The following is a 21,015-nucleotide window of genomic DNA, read 5'->3' as shown; positions in this document are numbered from 1 at the left end:
AACAGCCTCCGGGCACAGGTGGAATAGATCAGAAGGTTTAGACCTGTGACGTTGGCTTTAACCGGGCTCCTCAAGGCAGCCTGAACACAAAATGAGAACAGAAGAGTCACCTAACCTCTCCAAACGTACCTGCCTCATCACTCAGCCCAAGCCCTGAGTGACCACTGTCCAGCTTAAGATCACTGGACGCCGGCCACATGCCATCCGGAATGAGCACTGTCCTCTCCCTCCCAAGAGTTCACTGTCATCGTGTCCGGCACAGACATCTGGGCTGCAGCCGACGTGCCACGCCACCAGCTGGCCGTCCTCCTCGGCGCCTGGCCCGACAAGCATTGAGTTAGAGCCAGCTTCCCTCTTGTTTGCCATGTACACACCAGCTCCCTGACCCTGGGGTGCTACGTGACACCTGTGCAAGGGAAAGAAGGGGGCCGGGGGAGCAGCAGAGACGGGCAGAGCGCCTCTTACCAGCATCAGGGTATTAGCCATTTCTTTCTACACAAGAGCACTGTGCTTCCTACAGGCAGCCCGCCTGCTTCCACCCTCCTGATGCCCCTCTGGACTCACGTTGCCAGTGCGGGTCTGCCATTTGTGGCCCCCGCCCAGGGCCCCGAGCAGCCACCTGCTCTAACCCGGCCCGCGCTGGAGCCCAGCCCCGCAGGATAAGCCTGGGGCCCAGTCGCCTTAGCCGGCCACCGAAGTCACGAAGCCAAAGTCTCCCGAGCACTTTTCTCTTTTCCTTTGTCCCTGGCAGCCCCTTTGGTTGGTTGCTAGTGTCTTATTAACGTTCACTTTTCCTCCCCCGCCACCCGCTTCTGCTTTGCAGCCGGGCGCTCGCTCATCTGGATGCGTTTTGGGTGAAGTGAGCGAGCCGCCTTCCTTGGCCTTGGCTGTTTTATTTATTGTTGAACATTTCCAATGACCCGAATCGAAGTGAATTAAAGAGCTATTTTATCGTTTGGGTGTGTGAGTCCTGGTTCTTGGAGGGCCGAGCCCTGTGCTGCCCCTCCGGTTCCACCCGGGAGGCATCCTCAGTTCCAAAAGGACGCACGGGGAGGGCCCCCCCAGTGCCCCCGGGCTACTGTCCCCGCTACTGAGCGCCCGGGGGGAGAGCTGCACCGCTCCCTGCGCGACTGTGGGAGCCAGCTAACCTCTCTGAACCTCAGCTGTCTTCTCTGTGAAATGGGGCCACAGCACCAGCTGCCAGAATGGAATGAGGTCAAGAAGAAAAGCATCTCCGAAGGCCCAGGAGACCCCTGCCAGTGCTCGGAGTGTTTGCTGTGGAGGGCCTGGCTAGGGTTGGAGCTGATGAATTTAGAGGTGCTCCATCTGCGCGGTGGGGTGCCTTTGCTCAGCTGCGGTCTGGGTGCAGGGCGGGGAGGTGGGGTCTTCAGGGAGGGAGGGAGACGGCAGCGAGGAGATGAAGAGCCCAGGAAGGGATGGGCCGCAGTGGGGGGCACAAGGTGACGGAAGCTGCTGGAAGGAGGGAGGCAGGAGCTGCTGGTGGGAGACCGCAGAGCGGAGAGGACTCCTACGGATGTCAGGACGCAGGACATTTACAGGAGCTGCTCCGGGCTGGAAAGCTGCGGGCACAAGGTGTCCGAATGAATGGCCTTCAAGATGGGGTTGTTCCAGGTGATGGAGAGAAGGTGGAGGGAGGAAGTGAGGGCGAGTAGACACCCAAGGCCTGGGAAGGCATGTGCTGTCTGTGAGCTCCACAGGACACTAAAGTCGCCAGGATGAGGCTGCAAGTTGGTTGTAAACACATTTACTCAATTTACAGAGTCTGCCAGGAAAGAGGGAAAGTAGGCAGCAAGGTGCTGGGTACCCTTGGCAGGGGAAGGCTAAGTACTATAGTACTCCAGGCAGATGGAATATGCAGCTAAGAAAAATGGGGTGATGGGGGGAGGAGAGCATGAAGTCCAGGAACATCAGTGGGTGCCCACAGAAACACGGCCCTCACCCTGGATTTTGTGGCGCCTGCCCCAGGTACATCTCAGAAGTCAGGCAGGGAGTCTGCTTGTTTTCAGGGCCAGGAGCCACACACCTGGCACAGGCCCTGGCACACAGGGTCGTGGTTGCTATCAGTCAATTCAGAACACCCTTTTTTGATGCCTTTGGGAAGGGGGGAGCTCATGTAGAACCTATAGCTGCAAAGTTGAATGTCCTGAAGGCACCTTCAGACCAACAGATGTCCAGGTTCAACTTCCCGTCGCCCCCACGAACTCCGAGAACTCCTTCCCCTCCGTGTTTTATAGCAGTGGGACTGGCTTTCCCGAGCCTTTGTCCCAAACAGGGAGGTATAGTTGTTGGAGATTTGTGAATTGCCAGAGGATCCCTACCCTTTCTGAGTTCCCCAAGGAGAGGGCTTGGTTGGACCCCGAGCACCCACAGCCCCCGGCTGTGGACTTTCTCCGTGAAGGGGGAGTGATGATTCCTGGTTTGTCTGCCTCATGGGATTGTGTGAAAACTCACATACTTGATGTACACACACATTTCATTGCACAATACATACCGAGGGCCACTGGGGGCTGAGGACACGGAGACGGGTGAGCCAATGTCTCTGCTGTCAGAAGGTCGCAGACTAATTGAGGGGACAGGTGGCCAGTGGCAACACCATGTAAAGGTGGAGATTATCCATAATGGCCATGGCTCCCTTTTGCACTCCACCCATTTGGACTGAATATTTTGCTCTGTACTCTTAGTCCTGCAACAATTCTGGAAAGAGGCACTATTCCTGCTACAGGAGAATTTGATGAAGAAACCGAGCCTCAGGGGGTGAAATAACTCACCAGGGAGGAAGGGGTGTAGCCAGGACTTCAAAAGCAAGGTGCTGTGTTCAGGAGTGCTGGGTACAGTTACAAACCCCTGTTCCCCTCAAGGGCTTGGGGACACTGGATTCTCAGCTTTGCTCCAAACCCAAGCACTTTGGAGGTGAGCCCCCACGGGCTGTTTCATCATGACAGAGCCCAGAGCTGCCAAAATGTTCCTTCCGACGTTGGCTGAGCGCAGACCAGGCCTCCTACTGATGGTGGCCACCAGAGGGCGCAATGGACTCACCTTCAGCCACTTAATTTCTGTCCACTCGAAGTTTGGTTGGGACCCAGAAAGGGTTTGAAAATCGTGAGAAAACACACACACATGTATAAGGTCAGAACTTGAGAAGGCTTAGCATTAGGTGCTATCATGTCCAACACCACCCAGATAAGGAGATGGAGATATTTGCCAATGGGCCAAGAAATTGGGTCAAGAGAAAAGTCTGAACCAAGTGGAAAATGTCAGAACCCCAAGCAAGTGGACCGTCCGAAAAGCTTTACGTGGTGTATGTTGTTGCACAGCACAGCTGGCCCCAGACTTTGGAATTTCACTGGCTTCTGACTCCCACCCCTTCTCCTTGACCGATAGGGAAAACCTAACTTCTTGGAGCCTTAGTTTCTTAACTGTAAAATGGGTATTAAATGCCAGAGTATATTTGAAAAAAAGAAGGCAGGCACCACTTTCTGAGTCTTTTCTGTGCCAGGCATTTATCATGCATTTTCTCATTTAATTCTCACAACAGCCCCATGATTGAGATGGGTGTTCCGTCGTCATGGAATACCTGAGACTCAGGCTGTAAATTATTTGCCTGGGCTACACATTCCATAGAGATCAGGAGGACTGAAGAGCAGGTCTGATTCCTTCAGTCAGGATGGGACAGGCTAATGCTGCAGTAACAAATAAGCCCACATCCCAGTGATTTAGAACAGATCACAAAGCTTGGTTTCCTACTGTGTCTGAGTCTAATGGGTTCTCAAACATGGTCCTTCCATGTGGTGACTTGGGCTTCCTGGAGCCACCTCTAGTGCTCACAGGACAGTAAGAGTGGGACAGGAAGGGTAGGGTTAGGAGGGTCTTTGGAGAAACTTCACAATTAAATTGGCAAGTCTGGTAGGGAGGGGCCAAGAAAGAAAGATAGATAGGAAAGAAGTGGAGGGAAGGGAGGGAGGGAGGGAGGGAGGGAGGGAGGGAGGGAGGGAGGGAGGGAGGGAGGGAGGGAGGGAGGGAGGGAGGGAGGAAAGAAAGAAGGAAAGAAGGAAAGAAGGAAAGAAGGAAAGAAGGAAGGGGAAAGAAAGGGAGGAAGAAAGAAAGGAGGGAGGAAGGGAGATGAGGAAATGCTAAAGCTACTAATAGATAACATTAAAAATATAACTGGTATTAAAAATAAATTCTTTTAAAAAATCTACAAAATAGGAGAAAATGTTTCCAAATTATATACCCGAGTCTAGGTACATAATTTAGATATAGTTTATAATATATAGTTTCCAGACTATATAAAGAACTCTTTCAACTCAATTTAAAAACTGGCAAAGGGTTTGAATAGATATTCCCCCAAATATGATAGACCAGTGGACAACAAGCACACGAAAACATGCCCAGCAGCAATAGTCATCAGGGAACTACAAATCAAAACTGCAATGAGGCTGCACTTCACACCCGCTAGAATGACTAACCGAGAAGTTGGAGATGACAAATGCAGGCGCAGATGTGGATAAACGGGTGCCCTTGTCATTGCTGGTGAGAATGTAACGTGGTGCAGCCACTGTGGACGACAGTCTGGAGGTTCCTCCAAAGGTTAAACGTAGGCTCACCATAAGATGTAGCAATTCTGTTCCTCTATCTCTGCCCAAATAATTGAAAACGGGTGCTCAGTCGCATGTCTGTGAATGTTCATTGTAGCACTGTTCACCTTAGCCAGAGGTGGAAACAACCCAAGTGTCCATCAGCAGTCGAATGGACGAATTGTGATGTATCCATACCATGGAATATTACTCAGCCCTGAAAAGGAAAATGAAGAACTGATACATACTGCAAAGTGAATGGATGAACCTCAAAACATCCTGCTAAGTGAATGAGGCCAGACCCACAGGATCCAAAGTGTATGAATCCATGTACGTGAAACATCCATAATTGGTAAATCCGTAGAGACAGAAAGCAGATCAGTGGTTGTAGAACTGGGGGGCAGGCTGGAATGGGGGCACAGGCAGTAATGGGGGTTCAGGTTTATATTCTGGGTGACCCAAATGTTTGGGTGGCTGCACAGCATGGTGAAAATGTGAAATACCACCGAATAGTACACTTGAAAATGGCTCATTGCATGGATTTAACCTATGATTACGTGGATTTAACCTATGATTTTAAAAGTTTTAAAATAAGCAACTCTAAAATAGTAATGAATACAAAATGTTTCGTGTATGTTCTCATTGGATAAATGGAGCCCCATGAGGTGGGCTGAATGTGTGTTTCAGGAGTGGAAACTAGGGCTCAGAGTGATTAAGAGACCTGGTCAGAGCCTCACAGGGTCTTTGGAGCAGGAGGAAGATCAGACCCAGCTTCCCTCCATCGCTGGGCCCATGGTCGGGGTGGGGGGGGGAACACGAGCCCCCGCCGGCCTGAGGCTCTGTGTCCGACAGGCAGGGATTCTTCCTGAGGCCTGGACCAAGGGGCACGGTGACCAGTCCCCCAGCAGCCAGGCCTCCAGGACAGGAGGAGAGGGAAAGAGAGAGGGAGGGAGGATACGGCCCAGGAACAATGAAAGAGAAAAGCTGAGCCCTTCCTTTGTCCGCTGGCCTGCGGGAGTTTCATTTGAATTTTCTAAAGAAATCGGAGCCCATAGAATTGTTCCAGAAATAGAGCTGCGATTGCGTCTCACATCCTGGAAATCGGACTTCCTGCTACACGAACATGCTTCCCTTCACCAGCTGAACTTTCCAAATAAAGGTGGAAAAGTCATGGTGCAGCAGCCCCTGGTCATTGTCGGGTACACAGCGGGAGCCTCGTCATCCTGACAGGCAGAGCTGCCAGGCAGGGGGTTAGGAAAAGCAGCTCATCAGGGACCCTGTGGTCAGACCCTCCCCAGGGCTCGCATGCCTGGGAGTCCAAGCCCCAGCCCCCTCCCCCAAGGCCAGCTCTGCTGAGCTCCTTTCAGGGAGCAGCCTGCTGGGCCTCTGGGAAAGCATCTCTGCCCTCTCGGCCTTGGCTGGAGGACCCCTTCCCTCCTTGTACCCCCATCCTCTGTCTCATCAGCTTCCAGAGCCCCAGGAGGGCCATCTGCCCTTCTTTGCCTCCTGTCATGCTAGTCCCTGGAGAGCTCTTTAGCAGAGACTCGGAGGTCCCCTGAGCTCTCAGTGCCCAGCATGTGCCTGGCACCTGCAGGAGCACCATGCAGGTGGGCCAAACGGAAAAGGGCGTCATTTCTGCAAACCTTGGATGGATATGTAGACCAGTAAATGGAAGTGTTGAAGAGGAATCTGAAGGATTGGACAGCAAATTGGAAGATCGGAAAGCCATCCCTGCATCATTCTCAACTCACTGGAAAGCCAGGGGATGGCCCTGCTCTGACCCCAGTTCTCTCAGCTATAAATGAGGGGCTTGGGGGACCTGATCCCCAGGGGCCTTTCCTGCTCTGATCCTCTAAGAGACTCAGAGCCTGTGACTCTAGGTGGGATTGGAGGGGACCTTCCCCAGGCCAAAGACTCAGGTCAGAGGGGTCATGGACAAAGGCCTCACTTGGAAGGTTCCACTTAAGGTGAGAAGTGGGCATCAATCTAGAACAAGGGGGTGCTTTGTGCTAGGAGGCAGATGTCTCTGGGATAATGTGAAGTCTTCCAGATTCTGACTTTTCCTTTATCCTTTGGTGGCCACAATCACACTGCTGCGACAGCCCTTGCACAGAGCCGGGAGCAGAGGCCACCAGCTCCGTATATTCACGGGCGGGTGAGGCTTCCCTGAGGCCCACAGCAAGTAGCATCAGGGCCCTGCCTTTGAAGATCTCTGTTCCCATGCAAAGCTGACCAAGGGGAAGGCACTCGCTAAGTCGAGGTGCCAGGACCCTTTGTGTGGTTACCTGCCTTGCCAGCCTCAGCCCCCAGCAGAGGGCTGGAGCTGAGACAGGTCAGATCTGCCTTGAGGGGCTGGGCTGAGCGGGGAGCTCTGGAATGCAGTGTCCTGCAGGCTTGGGACAGGGGTCAGAGGAGCATGGAGGTGATGGCTGAGAAAACACTGGGAGTGGGGTCAGGGGAGCAGGAGGGGAGGACAATGTTGGGGTCGAAGGGCATCACAGGCCGCCCATTCAGGGAGTGGTTCCTTCCAGGTGCTCCCCCCCCACCCCCGCAAGTGTTCTGACACAGCTTTGCACAGCAGCCTCCAGACTCGCAGCTCTCCTGCCACTGAAGGTAGCCAGAGTTCCCAGTGAGACCCGCAATCCTGCCAAATGATGTGGATCTAAAATGATGTGGATCCTGCCACCTCTCACCTCCCATCACCTGGGACACCAGGGCTTCTAGCTTTATACCCTTAGTGCTCAGCACATAGCCCTGCACTTCGCTGATTCTGTAAACATATGATAACATCCAACATTCACCGGGCGCAGACTACGGCCAGGCCCTGTACCGGTGAATCTATTGAACCTTCGCGTCAAAGGGCAGGGCTGCTGCTGGGTGGCTGCACATGGTGAAGACGTCATCACTATCATCACCATCATCAGCCTCATTTTATAAATGAAGAATGAGAGGCACAGAGAACTTCAGGCACTTGCCCAGAGTCCCACAGCTAGTAAATGACAGAGCCAGGGTCAACTGGCCCCTCACTCCAGAGTTCTGGCTCTTCGCACTGAAGTTTCCCAGCTGGCAACATGTGGTTCTGAATGTAGGAAGGAAAGAGTTAATGGATTGAATGCCTTTAGGAAGAGAGCGGGTGACAAGGCATTTCAGGCGCGGGGTTCATCAGAACGTGTGGGCTCAGGCCTAGAAGGCGCCTCCCGGCCCAGCACTGTGGTGAACTGACGTTACCCGTAGTTCTGGGGCTTCCATTCCTCCCCCCCACCCAAGGGCTAAAGCACCTGCTACTGATGTAGCGAAGGCCTGACCCTGCCACATACTGTGTGGGATTTGGGCAAATTTCTTAATCTCTCTGAGCCTCAGTGTCCCCATTTGTAAAATGTGGACAAGAATAGCTCCTTAGTTATAGTTAGTTAAGGATTAAAGGACATGGTGAAATGAGTTGCTCAGTACAGTGCCACGAACCTTGTGAGGGCCTAAGAAATGGTGGAAGAAGTTTAATATATTTTTGATAAATATGGTCATATTTACAGTGTGGACACTGAACTCTCATCCTGCTCTGCCTGTGAGACCCTGGGGGCTGACACCTGCAAACTACATTTCCCGGGCTCCCTAGCCAATGGCTTCTGTCTGGGATCAGCCAGTGGGGGGCACTGATGGAGGGAAGAGGCAGGAGGAAGGAAGAAGCTCTGGTGTTTCTCCCCCTCCTTCAAGCAGCGTCTGGACAGAGCCTGCACCCCCTCCCTGGCCCCGGTCCCGGCCCCAGCCCCAGCCCCAGCCCCAGCCAGGCAGTCCCCACCAGGGTGCCAGCTCCAAGGAGCAGTCTCAGCCCCTGGACCCTGGTAACCGCCCTTCCTCCTCTGTGCCCCAGCACCAGGAAGAAACACTTCCTGCGGTTGCTCCCCTCTAGGTTGCCCCAAAGTCTCCCCCCCCCCCCCGTGAGTGGGGTTTACCAGACTTAGTAAATAAATATGCAGGAAACCCAGTTAAATTTGCATTTCAGATAAGTGGCAAATCATTTTTTAGTATAAATAGTCCCAAATATTGCATGGTACCCTTGAGTGCACACACACACACACACACACACACACACACACACACAAAGGCTTGTTGTTTATTTGAAATGAAACTTAACTGGCTGTCCTGTATTTTATCTGGGAGCCCTACATGTAAGGATTCTCAACCCTCCTGGCACCATTGTACCTACTTCTCTGTCTTAAATGCTCTCTATTAAACTTCCTGGGCAGGATCTTTTGTTGCTGGATCCTGCCTGATATAAACACTGGGTCCACCGTGATCCAATGGCATATTTCTGGAACCCTAAAGTTACCCCTGTACCCCCGCCTTCTACTCACCTTCCAGCTCCTCAGGAGTTCAAAGAAGAAACATGGAATTCAAAACAAACATTCATTGAGCATCTGTGTGTGCCAAGCACTCAAAAATTTGGCAGAGACAAAACACACTACTATCTTAATTGTTGGCATCGAAACACCCCTCAGAGAGAAGTTTTGTTTAGAAAAATACCGTAAGGAGCCACGTGGGGGAGAAATCCGAGAGCCTGAGGGCAGAGGCCAGGACAGTGGAAGAACTGGCTAGCCTGCGAGGCTTAAGAAAACGGGGGAAATCTCTTTTGCCTCTGAGAGAGCAGGGAAGGGATGCTTCAGCTGCTATATTACTGTGTAGCGAGGCCTTCCCAAGCAGAGTGCGTGAGACAGTTTTATTATGCTCAGAAACTGTGTGGGTCTGGAATTGGAACAGAACTCAGCAGGGGTGCTTGTGTCTGCTCCAGGAGGGCTGGGCCTCAGCCTCAACAGGATGGGCTGTCTCAGCAGCAGGTGCCTGGAACCATGCGGCCACCTGCATTCATCAGTCTGGTGGCTGCTACCATCTCATCAGGGGAAGGGCGGCTGGTGACCAGTGTCCCTCATGGCCTCTCTGTGGTCTGGGCTTCCTCACAGCATGGTGGTCTCAGGGAAGTTGGATTCTTACACGTCAGCTCAGATCTCCAAAAGCAAGCATCCCAGCTCTTGAGCCTAAGCTATTACTTCCATGAGCTATTTGGGAGGAGGAGTTGCAGCCCTGCCAGTCAAGAGGAGAGGAGAGCAGCGCCCCCTCTTGACTGGAGGGTGGAGAGATCACAGAAGAAGAGCACTTGAGGTGGAAGATACAGTTACAACCCTTTTCGGAAGAAAAGCACAATCTACCACCAGAGAGGAAAGAGAGAAGGAGGGAGAGAGGAGAGGAAGAAGAAACCCAAAAGCTAACATGCAATTAGGATATTGTGTGGAGAGAAATGGCAGTGAAAATGCCAGGGCAGAGAGGCTCCTGCAAATTTAAAAATGGGTTGCTTACTTCATCTGGAAGTTGCATGCATTGCTGGGGGGTAAATGTCCTTCTCTGCCTTCCACAAACTTTAGTCAAGTGTCCTGTACACACACAGGCCTTGGGCTGGGGGGGGGGGGGGGGCGGTCACAGGAAGGAAAAATCCAAGTGCCTATGGCTGGGAGTCAGAGGGAAGCTTGGTAACCTTGGGACCAAAAATCTGTTAGTGATCATTGCAGAGAGAGCTCAAGCCCCTGCACTCACTTGAATAATGGCCCCTCTCCAAAGATATCCCCATCCTGCCCCAAGAACCTGGAGAATATGTCACCTTACTTGGCTAGGGGGTGTTTGCAGGTGCGATTAAGTTAAAGGTCTTGAGATGGGAAGGCCATCCTGCATCATGCGGTTGGGCCCCATGTGGTCACAGGATCCTTGTAACACAGGGGCAGGTGTCAGAGGCCAGGATGGAGGCGTGAGAACAGAATGACACAGTACCTTGAGCCAGGGACTAGCGGCTGCCTCTTGAATATGAAAAGAGCAAGGAAACAGATCCTCCCCTCAAGCCTCCAAAAGGAGAAAGTCCTGCCTGCACTGTGGTTTTAGTCCTAGGAGACCCACGTTGGTCTTCTGACCCCCAAAATTGTAAGAGACCAAACTCATGTTTTGTTTTGTTCCTTTGTGGGTTTGTGTTTTTGTTTTGTTTTTTAAGATTTTTAATTGATTTTTAGAGAGAGAGAAAGGGAGAGAGAGAGCGAGAGAGACATAGATCTGCTGCTTCCTGCATCCCCCTGACCGGGAATTGAACCAGCAACCCTTTGGTGCACAGGATAACACCCAACCAACTGAGCCACACCAGCCACAGCAAACTCATGTTGTTTTGAGCCCTGGTGTTTGGAGGAATTTGTTACAGCAGCCACAGGGAGCTCATACACCCATCCACCAAGACCGTGCTGTGGGGACCTGAAAGATCCAGAACTGCTTGTTAGCTGTTAGCTGCTTCTCTTCACGGTCCTTTTCCTCCCCTTTTTCTGTTTCTCCACAAATATTATTCATGAAAACTTTCAAGCTGAGACCTGTGGGCTCGTCTTGGGGATGTCAGAGACTGTTTGCCAGTGTCCCTGACTCTGAGCCAGCTTGAAGGCCGGGGCAGAGGTGGCAGCTGAGGCCCCGAGTCCAGGGGGAGAGGAGACAGCCAAAGCCCCCAAATGCCTGGGCTGGGGGTGGGCAGGAGAAGCACCATTTCCCCACAGTGGCCTCATAGGACTCAAGGGGCTGCCTTTCCTGAGAAATACCTGCAATAGGGCTTTCGGGGGCTCCAGGATTTGGCGCCAAAGTCAAGGGGCCCATTCCACAGCCAGTTTTCAAGATTCCTGACAGCTAGGCCCAAAAACAAGCCTGGCCTTTGATCCCTGGCCACGTCGCTGAGGTGGCAGTTTCAGCCTCCCCAAGGCTGTGAGCAGCTGGCAGGTCCGGAGAGCGGGTGGTTAATCAGTAAGGCTCTTGTTTGTCTGGCCGCTGGGTGACTTGATGCCCCTGTGGCCTATCTATGAGGGTTGTGATATCAGCACATAACAAAGCGTAACGAATAACCTGCGTTCTGAGGCCTCCGCACCTGCCTCTGTGAACGCAGCCGGTCGCCAGGCCTTTGGGCTGCGGGCAAAACCCGGGCTTGAGAACCTGTGGCCTCCAGTGGGGGTGGCGGCTGAGCCCTGCCCACCCCCAGCCCAGGCATTTTGTTTCTTATTAAAGATGTTTATTTATTTATTCGACACATATTTTTAGGTCTCTCATATCTGCCAGGACTGAGGATACGTGGAAGCGCAAGTTTTCTAGAAAATGAGGAAGTGTCTCTGCCATCACAAAGCCTCTAGTCTAGGTGTACATCACATTATTACACAAATAGCTCTTGGGTTCCTCCCACTAAACTGGGAGACCACAGACACCAAGACCGAATTCGGCCCTTTGGGACAAATGCTGTGCTGATTGTTAGATCCTAAAAGCCACCTGTTAAATATGCAGGAATCTTGCCATCCAGTTAAATTATTGGTAGCTTGAAATCGATGGTGGGAGAAGTTACGTCACTGAAATCAGCGGAGACCACAAATGGGGGCTTTTTCTTCCTTAGTAGAGTGAATTCCCAGCACAGCCTTTCCCCTTCTGTATCCGGGGCCCACTCTCAACGAGAACTCAGTAAACACTTGCTCAAGTTGACGAACACTCACAAATCCATTTCTGTGAAAGGCGTGTACTACCCCCATTTTTCAGATGAGGAAACTGAGCTATTATAGTAATTTGCTTGAGGTTGCACAGCTTATAGGTGGTGAAGCTAGAATTCAGATTTGGGTCTCTGGGGCCTGTACTCTACTCTTAACCTCCTGTCTACAAGGTCAGCAAGAGAGAACAGTCTACACTGCAGAAAAGAGGAGGGAAGGGGCCCGGTGAGGCGAGGGAGGGTTTGTGAGCTCGGATCTGGCTTTCTGAAAGCCAGGCCCAGGCCCCTGGAGAGTGGAAGCAGAAAATGCTCTTGCCTGTTGTTGATCCGTTTTGTTTCCAAAAATATAAATGTCCCCCTGAGAGACCTGGAGCCCTTCCCAGGTAGGCATGCTGAAAGCCGGTTTAAGGAGAGGTCAGCTGATGTACCCCCGGGGCCGACAGCTTAAATGTGTGCAGCTGTTGGCAGAGCTCTCAGATCTGCTTCTTTTCATAAAAAAAGGTGGCTCCTTAGGGTCCTGTGCCCCTGGGCCGGTGCAGCGGTCAGCTCCCCGGTGACACCGGCTCCGTAGGCGCCGTCTCCAGGCCTGGATCCGTGAATCCTGACTCCGCCCCAGAGCAGGCACCTGGCAGGTGTTGTGAATGAATGAGACCGTGTATCTCCGATGTGGCTTCAACAAATAGCCTGTGCTTATTCTGATTTGAAAGTGACATAAAGGCAGTAAGTATACTGTTATTTTGGAAAACACAGATAATTGTAAGAAAGAAAATGAAAAGTGTAATCCAGCCACAGAGATACCATGCTAATCATTCTGGTGTATTATTTTAGAAATATGTGTGAGCATGTGTATCCGCATTAAACCACAGAGTATATATATATTCATATTTTGTTATTTTGCTATTTTCACATAATCCTCTACCAGAACAATTTCTCATGCTGGTAGAGTCCTATGAAAATCTTTAGCTCATAGTCTACTTAACATACTATCATGCAGAATTATCGATATTTATTTTACTTAACTGATCCCCTAATTTTTGACATCTATTGTTTTTCTTCTTACAAATGACACTGGCTTCGGATGATTTTTCTACGTGAACCATAGTCCAGATGTGTTTTGTTTTGGTTTTCTCTTTTGATTATGAGTCCCTAGAGTGGCATTGGTGGGTCAGAAGGGAAGAATTTTTCAAAGTAATGCTTTAGGCTAATTGATGTAAGAAGACGTGTTCCAGGACTTGAAGTGCAATGTGAATTAGAGCTTTTATTTTTATTTTTTAAAATACATCTTTATTGATTTCAGAGAGAGGAAGGGAGAGGGAGAGAGAGATAGAAACATCAATGATGAGAGAGTCATTGATCGGCTGCCTCCTGCACGCCCTCAACTGGGGATTGAGCCCGCAACCCAGGCCTGTGCCCTGACCCCAGGAATCGAACCTCGATCTCCTAGATCCTAGGTCGATGCCCAACCGCTGAGCCAGGACAGGCCGGGCTGAATTAGCACTTTTAACCTCGCAGATCTGATATGTAACCAGCGTGAGTTTCTTTGATTGCCTGAGGCAAGGGAGCACGAGTTTCTGTTTATTCACGAACTGGTCCCATCCCCTCCTTCTCCGCTTTGCGCTGGCGGGAACCCAGGGCGCAGCCTTCAGCATGGCCCCTGGAGAGGGTGCTGGCACTGCCCCTGGACGCCTCTCCCATCCCCCAGACCCACGTGCCTGCTCTCAGCCCCCAGCTGCCTGCTCTCACGGAGGCCTTCACAGCAGCAGAGCCGGGTCTTTCCCTGGCACGTGGGCAGTGTGGATTCCAGGAGGATTGGCACAGACTGAAGTTTTCTGGGAAAAGCCACAGCCCACCTGGCCAGTGCCCCAGGCGAACTTGGCACCCTAATGCCTCCCTTTCGCAGTGGGAGGTAGGACTGGGGGGGGGCCCTGGGGAAGAGGCTGGGTGCAGCCTGGCTGGCTCCCAGACTTGCCTTTCGACTCCCTTGGCTCCCAGCGAGGCCAAGCTGCGGCTTCCTCCTCGACCAGCAGGGAGGGGGAAGGTAAAAAGTGAAGTAGGGGAGGAAAAAGGTTGCTGGAGTCTAGATTCGGAAGGAACTGGGATCATTCTAGATTCTCCTTCAAAATCGACACTAAAATAGTCAACTAACGGGTTTCTGATTATAGAGACACTGTTCTAAGCTCTACCAGCAAAATGTTATTAAATGTCCCATGGTGCTTCCGAAGGAGGCATGCTCTTTTCCCATCTGAACAGCAAGGAAACAGAGGCCCAGAGAGGCTAAGTCCCGGGCCCAAGGGCACACAGCTAGGAGGTGGGAGAACTGCACTCATGACCCTGTAAGCTTGCCCACTGCTGTCTGCCACTTGCAGGGGCCTGACATGCCGTCAAAGGGAAGGTGGGAGGAAAGGCAGAGGCCAAAATGTCCCAAGGTGGGTGGGGAGCAGTCACCACACTGCTGTCCACGTCCACGAGTTCTCTCTCTCTTTTTGCTCAAGAGCAGACAGAAAGCTCTGGATGGGGGGTGGTGGTGGGGGATTGAGTGCCTCTTTCTGTTCCTGCCACTGACCCTCCGTCTTCCTCTCTTAAAGACCCTGTGAGTACATTGGTCCATTTCAAGATCCTGAACTTAATCACTTCTACAAAGTCCCCTTTGCCATGTGAAATGGCATATTCATAGTTTCCAGGATTAGGAATATGGACATCTTTGGGGGTTGGGGGGCCCTTATTCAGCAAATGGCTGGGTCAATTTCTGGAACAAGTGACCTCTTCTATTTTTCCATCTTGGGCCACTGCTAGAGATCGAGTCCAGGCTGGCAGTCCAACAGGCCTGGCCTTGGCCACAGGCCCCCAGCTTGGCCAGGAGAGCATAGCCCACCTGGCTGTGGCCCCACAGCCTGCCCACAGTGAGGATAAATAAGTATTTAACCCAAATTCAGGGGCTCTTATCAGACTCAAGGGGATATGGATGCTGGACAGCCCAAACCCAGATCTGCTGCATTCAAGCTGGGTAAGAAGAGCTACAGTGTGAGGAAAAGGCATCATAAGTCTTAAAATAGACTTCAAACCTGTCACAGCTGGACAGAGGTCACCAGGTCCCTCCTTGTTCAGGGGAAAAAGCCTATGCCCGAAGAAATCGTCACTCTGCTTGAGATGGCCAGCAAGGGAGTGGCTGAGCCATCACATGGAGAAGTAGAGAAATGTCTGGATTACCAAAGAAAGAAAACTAAGGTCATGGACTGCTGCAAGAAGACACAATGTGGCCGAGTGTGGGGAAGGGCTGCCCAGAGCCGCACCACTGTCTCTGTCACCCTGGGACCGTGGGCACCATGCCAGGACTATAGGATCTGCTCTCCGGGGCTGATGGCGCATCCTTAAACACAATGCCAGAGGCTCTGTCAGTCTACCCATTTTAACCACAGGAAGTCAGCAAACTGAGACTGTCAAAGACTGAAATATCTTGTCCAAGGGCACCCATTGAGTAGGTGGTCAAGTGCAGAGCCCCAGCTTTAAAAGACTTTGAAATCCACACAGTAACGGACCGAATTAAGTGTTAGGCCACTTTGTTTTTTTCTTCTCTGTTTTGTTTTCCATGAAATCCAAGGCGGGGTGGGTAAAGAAAGGAATCCGATACACTTTCTCAGGCCTGGAACTTTTCCCAGAGCCCCGGGGGCAGAGAATCAAATTGTGCAGACACACCCTGCAGGCCAGAAAGTTCTTTAAACAGCCATTCCAGCCGGCTCAGTTCCTGTTTGTCCCAAGGGGAAGAGAGGTGGGAGTGGAGGGAGGTACAAGCTCTCACGAAAGGAGGGCAGGAGAGGATTTCACTCCTGTGCACCCCTGAGCAGGGCATGCAGGAGGCACAGAGCAGAGAGAGGTCAAGCTCCCTGCCTGAGGTAACACAGCAGAAGGGGTGGGTACCAGGATGCAAAGTAGGTTCTGCCAGAACACAGGGCCCCTATGACCAGCCTCCTGAAGCAACTCTCGAAAGAGAATCAAGGGTCATGAGCCAAGTCCTACTCTCCAGGGGCTGGGGAAACGCCCTCATTTCATCCCAGTCCCAGGGAATGCCTCTCCTCTCCTCTCTTCTGGCTTGTGGAGGCCTGAAGTTCCAACCAGGAACATCATGCGCGGAATCCACAGCTTTGAGGGGCCCAGCAGACTCTGCCCCAGGAGATCTCAGCTTGTAAGCAAAACAAGAGTCTACATAACCCTGTTTTACCATGTTGTTCCAAACCAACAAAGAAACACTGTGGGCAGACCCAGCTGGCTCATCTGCAAAATGAGAACTTCGGGACTTGGAGAATTCCACACGGAGGCTGAACGCTTGCTCACACAGCCCAGGACACCTGGAGGCGCCTCAGGGCTCGGGTCTGCTCTGCCACTCACTTGCTGTGTGACTTTGGGCAGCTTGGTTTCCTTCTGTGGCTCCAGTGTTTTGTCTGTTGCAGAGAGAGGATGGGAGGGGCCAGGGGTTCCAACAGGTGACATCCTCTGAGACCTGGTCCAAAGAAGGCAGTGCCTCTGAGGTCCGCCTGAGCTCTGGGTGGGTCTTCCCACCACTGTGCCTTCGCATGAAGAGCTTCATTGTACCTCTTTGAAAGCAGGCTCTGGTCTTGGAAGGTGGCAGGATCCCCCTCTTGAGAGGCAGATCACGGAGAAGGCAGGAGTCCCAGAGCAAGGCTCCTCTGGCCTCCTCTGAGCATCTTCTGACTGGTACAGGAGTGTGTCCCTATCGGGGCTCTTCCCCTGTATGCCTGTCAACCTCACTCAGATCCCACGTCACCCTGGACACACTTACTACCTTTCAGTTTCTCAAACCAGAAATTCTTTCTCCTCCCGGGGTCTCTCCCAGGAGATACAAAGACCCAGAAATGGAGCCCTGGCCTGGTTCTCAGCTTGGTCAGTGACTCCCTGCGTGATGAGTTAATCGCTTGCAGGCTTCAGTTTCCTCATATGTCCCCAGGAGCTTGGGACAGCTGCAACCAAGACCCCCCTGTTTTCAAGTGGGAAGACCCCATTACTCAAGGGGAGGAGGCTGAAGAGAACTCTGTGATCCCTGCCGAGTTCACCAAGGTGACCACCCCTCCTGCTTGGTGTCCCCCAGGGCCCTGAGAAAGAGCCACCATCCTGGATGTCAGAGAGAAGATGGGCAGAGACAGGGAGCTGAGCCAAAGTCACAGGCTCATATTCAGAGACCCCCCTCTGGGAGTCTGGGAAGCCCAGGGATCCTGTAGTGGGTTGAACAGTGTCCCCAAGACAAAAGATACAACCATCTGGAACCTGGGAATGGGACTGTTTGGGAAAGGTTCTTCGCAGGTGTAATTGAGGACGTCTCGGTGAGATCTCACTTGATTGAGGCAGAGCCTTAAATCCAGTGGCAGGAGTTTGTGTAGGAGGAAGAGGGAGAGTTGAGGCACAGAGGAGAGGCCCGTGAAGATGAGGTGGAGGCCGGGGTGATGCGAGCACCAGTCCAGGAGCCCTAGGGATTGCAGCCACCACCAGAAGCTGGGAGAGCGGGGACAGACTGTCCCTCAGAGCCTCCAGGAGGAACAGCCCTGCTCGCAGCTGGAGGTCAGCTTCCGCCCGAGCTGTGAGAGAGAACACACTTCTATTGCTTTAAGCCCCACGTTCATGGTGATCTTACAGCAGACACAGGAAACGAATGCAGGCCACTTATCAGAGCAATGTTTTTAAAAGCACACTATCAAATACCTGGGGTGCTAAAGGAAACCAAAACTCCCACTCTGCCCTGCGCCCTACCCTGCAGGCCCTCTGATTATTCCCACTTCCCTGCTGTATCCCTGAAGTCAAAAGAGGAAGGGAGTGCGTGTGTGTATGTGTGGTGTGTGAGAGTGGGTGGCATGTGGTGTGAATGTGGTATCTGAGCATGCATGTGATGTGTGAGGAGGGTCTGTGCGTACATGTGTGTGGTATGCTGAGATGTGTGCTCTGTGTGTACATGTAGTGTGTGAGTGGGTGTGACATTTGTGTGTGGCATGTGGGGTGTGTGGCATGTGGTGTGTGTGGAACCGAGAAGAGTGAGCTATGAAGAGCCCAGCTTTCCTGCTCTGGGCTTCTCCAGGCCCCCACCCCATGTCCAGCGGAGGAAGTACTCTCCCTGCACCCAAGAGCCTGGCACTGGCTCAGATCAGTAGCTGTCACAGGGGCAGGAACACATCCTGGGGCAGACAAGGGAAATTGAGTTTCCACCGCCAGTGGTTGGCCCTGAAGCTCTCTGGCCTGTGTCTTCGTGGGCATCACACCACCTCGTTCACAGTCTTGTGGGGGGACACTGCCATGGTTCCCAGAGGTCTGGCCTGGCCTGGCCTGGGATGCCCTCTAAGGACACCTGTGTCCTGCCAGCCAGCCTGGCAGGCATGAGCCAAGTACCTGCGGGCATCCTGGCCACGACGTGCCACACCCCAGTCTCTGCAGGCACCAGGGCTGGGCCAGGTGCAGGGAGGTGCCTGGTGACAGGCCCCCACTTGGCCCAGAGCCTCAGCCACAGGAAGAGAGGACTGTTGGCTGCACTGGGTTAGAAACACTGTGGGGGAAGTCACATTTCCCTTCCGCCAGGGCAGCTGGGCCTGGACTGAGCTCAGGGTCTCCAGAGCTTATGCCCTCGACATGGGGCTTAAAACCAGACTTCCTCCTGCCCAGCTTAGTGGGAAACAGGTAGCTTCCCAAATGGCTCAGTTCCATCTCCCCAGACACAGGGGCTCTGAGGTACCCAAATAAAACCCAAACCCCTCCCCACCAACTCTGAGGCCCTATGGGTCTGGCCCCCTCCCCTTCCTCCACTCTCATCCTTGCCCACTCCCCTCCTGCTCTCTGGCCTCCATTCACACCTCCAAGGAGCCTTTCCCTCCCAGTACTCTCTCATGCTGAGCCCTCCCCCAAATCCTCTGTGTTTCTTCCACCCCCAAGCCTTGGCTTAAACGTTTCCTTTCCTGAGGCTCTTTTCTTCAACCACGTTACATAAGTCGGTTCCCGCCTCGATCCACTCTTAGTCTTTCCCTTCATAGCACGCCTCACGATGACATGAGAGTATGTATGCATTTATTTGTTCGTTCACTTAGTTATTGTATTTTGAACCTCATAAGATTTAAGTTCACCAAAGCTAAGTATTATGCCTTTCTTATTTACCAGTTTATACATAGTGGGTAGTTTCTGGTGCATAGTAGAGGCTTGTGTCAGTCAGGATAAGATGGGTTATGCTATAGTGACAAACATCTCCAGATCTCAGTGACTTAAAGCCATAAAGGTTTCTTTCTTGCTCATGCTACATGTACAATGTGGGGGACTGGGGACCAGGGGTGGGGTCTGACCATCACAATCCTTCAAGGATTTAGAGTTCCCAGTAGAGGCCCCCATCTTGATCTTTAGCTTTCTACAGAAGAAGGAAGGGAATGTGGAGAATCACACTGGAATTTAAAGTTTTATCTAGGAGTGACATACTTCATTTCATCCATCAAAGCAGTTCACACAGCTCTGAAGACCCAGAAGGAAACTGAAGCAAAATAGTTCAGAACAGTCCCATGGAATAAGCCTGGGGCAGCCTACTAGAGGATGAGAGACGTGTGGCTCAGTCACTCCTGCCACCTCAGCCCACGACAAGCCAACTGCCAGATATATAATTGAGACCCTTTTATACCAGCCAGCCTCCAGCTGGTCTACCAGAAAGCCCAGCCAAGATCAGCCACGACATGACCAGATGATCACCATTACCCATGCACCCGTCAGCCTGTGAACAACAATAAAAGATGGTTACTGTTTCAAGCCACCTAATTTGGAGTGCTTTGTTATGGTACTCAGTAAATATTTGTTTGATGAGCCAAAGGGGAGCTAAACAGCTTTTTCTCCTCCCGTGCCTTATCTACCAAGCCCAGGCTGGGATACCAGAACAGGGAATCCTCATTTAAAATGTAAAGAACCCTGCAGGTTGATAAGAGAAAGTTTTACTGGAAGGTCTAGATTTCACTCTTACTCTACCACTCGCTCAAGTGGTTCTTGGCTAAGTTGTTTTCCTTTTGTGACTCAGTTCTCCTGGATGAAAATTGAGGAGCCCATTTTGATGTTCTCCAATGGCCCCACCGACCCTGCAAGTTGGATTCTTCTAAGTTGTTCCCTGAAGGCTGGGATCTTCCAGAAGACTGACCACTGAAGGATGGGGAGGACAAGATCTGGTGGCTTCCCAGCTTGATTGAACTGGAAACCATGGTTCCATCCAAGGGAGATGGGTCCATGCTGCCGTTGAGTTTGAGGGGACTCAAGACAGGGGGAGATTCCAATTTCCTTGAGGGCTTCATCTGCCCTTCAAGGGTTCAAAGCCAAAATCAAACCTCACCAACACTTAAGCATACTCCTCCACTGATCCAGGCCCAAGGTTGAGCCTTTGGGGTGTAGAGATGGTTTTTTGGGAGCCCTTGGTGCATTGCAGAAGGTGAAGACAACTCCTGAAATTAGAATTATACCTTAATTCTGCTACTGTGCCCATCCACTGGACTTTTTATTTCACTCATGTATTTTTCAGTTCTAAAATTTCCATTGTTCATCCTTATGTCTTCTATTTCTTGGTTGAGACTTTCTATTTTTTTAACTTGTTTTAAGCATGTTTATAATTACTCACTGAAGTATTTTTATGATTGCTGACCTAAAATCTTTGTCAGATAATTCTAACACTTTTGTCATCATGGTGTTGCCATCTACTAATGATCTATTTTCAATCCCTTTGAGAACTTCCTGGTTCTTGTGACACGTGATGTGACATGTTGGTGTGACATGTGATTTTCATTTGAAACCTAGACATTTTCGTATCATGTTATGGAGACTCTGGATCTCATTTGTGCCTTCTGCTCTTTTCTGATATCACTCCAGGGAGTAATGGGGGGT

The sequence above is a fragment of the Miniopterus natalensis genome, chromosome 16 (assembly GCF_054644295.1).
Source record: "Miniopterus natalensis isolate mMinNat1 chromosome 16, mMinNat1.hap1, whole genome shotgun sequence".
In the NCBI taxonomy this organism is placed as follows: domain Eukaryota; kingdom Metazoa; phylum Chordata; class Mammalia; order Chiroptera; family Miniopteridae; genus Miniopterus; species Miniopterus natalensis.
Note: the sequence above shows the minus strand (reverse complement) of the source record.